This window comes from Triticum dicoccoides, chromosome 3B (genome assembly GCF_002162155.2).
Source record: "Triticum dicoccoides isolate Atlit2015 ecotype Zavitan chromosome 3B, WEW_v2.0, whole genome shotgun sequence".
NCBI classification, from domain to species: domain Eukaryota; kingdom Viridiplantae; phylum Streptophyta; class Magnoliopsida; order Poales; family Poaceae; genus Triticum; species Triticum dicoccoides.
This window is the reverse complement of record NC_041385.1, coordinates 779952456-779954240: the sequence shown is the minus strand read 5'-3', so window position 1 is coordinate 779954240 and position 1785 is coordinate 779952456. Positions and strand designations below refer to the sequence as shown.

General features: G+C 51.4%; 1 pseudogene; it reads left to right on the top strand.

Annotated features, from left to right (window-relative positions):
- Nucleotides 1–1239: 1239 nt before the first annotated feature.
- On the top strand, nt 1240–1378 carry LOC119282969 (annotated as a pseudogene).
- Nucleotides 1379–1785: the final 407 nt, after the last annotated feature.

Below are 1785 nucleotides of genomic sequence, written 5' to 3'. Positions count from 1 at the left end.
GAGAGAGAGTATTTATGTACTGTCTGTACACTACACTCCAGTACGTGCTACATAACGCATGCAGCGAGACCTGGTGATGTCCTGCTCGCTTCATATATGAACAAAATATGGGACAAACATTTCTTGTGCCCAGTAGTACAAGAAGATTTGCTTCCCAAACTTAAGATCGAACATTCCATATATAAGTAAAGCGCAGTAATAAGAGATATTCTAAATAATGCAACTGAAAACATGTAATGATGCAAACACAAAAAAAATCAGAGCTTTGGATCACAACTTGATATACATCAACGTAAAAAAGAAGAAGCCATACGGCTCATACTTTATCCAACTCGAAGATATTGTAGCCTAGAGGATGCGACAAATGGCCAGTTAAGAAACACCACCTAGCACTCAGACACCATCTATCAGATGAAAGGTGAAGTGTTCACAGGAGAACCATCTACTTTCGTAAAGAAACTGTGCGGAACAAGAGATTGTTTGTGTTAGAATACATTGTATGTATATACGGTTGTGTATATAAAACCGTATATACAGTCGGTGTTGCGTGCGTTACAATTGTATCCCGGTGGTTAGGTTTAAAGCCTTGATCCTTATCTTGTAGTTAGCTAACTTGAGGATCAAGTCTAAACCAACTACCGGATTCTGTAAACCCTAGCCTTTGGCTATATATAACATGCAACGCGTCCCTGCTAGGCATACGCTTCAAGCCATCTTTCATGGTATTCAGAGCCTATCTCCTCTAAAAGCACATCTCTCGTAGCCATGGCCTCCTCAAGCTCCGCTGTCGCCGCGCCTGCCCTCATCCCCATAGCCGATCGACTCCATCGCTCCAACTTCCTGGTATGGCGCGCGCAAGCCATGGCAGCCATCCGAGGGGCGCAGCTCGTCTCCTACCTCGATGCAGATCGGGAGCAGCCGGAGCAGAAGCTCCGCGACAAGGACGGCAAGTCCACGGACGTCCGCAACACTGCATACGACATCGACAAAGCTCGAGACTCCCAGGTGCTGAGCTTCATCTTCAACTCCATCTCAGCTCCAGTCATGGTTCAGGTGGCGCACTGTGACACGGCGGCCGAAGCATGGGACGCCATCAGGGAGATCTTCATCTCCCAAACTCAGGCGCACGTCGTCAACACCAGAATCGCCCTCTCCACCACCAAGAAGGGCAACTCGACGATGTCTGAGTACATCGGGCGCATGAAGGCGCTCGGTGATGAGATGGCATCGGTGGGCAAGCCGCTCACCGACGATGACATGGTGTCCTACATCCTGGCGGGACTCGACTACGACTATGTGTCCTTCGTCTCCACCATCTGCGCTCGTACACAGCAAATCAAGGTGAGCGAGCTCTACTCGCAGCTGATCAGCTTTGAAAGCAGGCTGGCCATGTTTGAAGGCGGAGGGCAGTCCTCCCACTCCTCTGCCAACGCTGTGTCTCGCGGCGGACGCAGTGGATCCAACCGCGGTGGTGGTCGCGGCAGAAACGGTGGCCGCAATGGAGGCGGCCGTGGCAATGGAGGCGGTGGACGTGGTCGTGGCGGCGGCCGCGGCAATGGAGGAGGCCGCAATGATCTTCCCGAGGTCTTCTGCCAAATCTGCACCAAGCCGAATCACACGGCCATGGAGTGCTATCGTCGCTTTGATGTCTCCTTCAACAAGGAGAAAACTGCAGCAGCCGTCAACACCAACTCCTCCTACGGGGTGGACACAAACTGGTATGTGGACTCAGGTGCAACAAACCACATTACCAGCGAGCTCGACAAGCTCACCGTTCGTGACAAG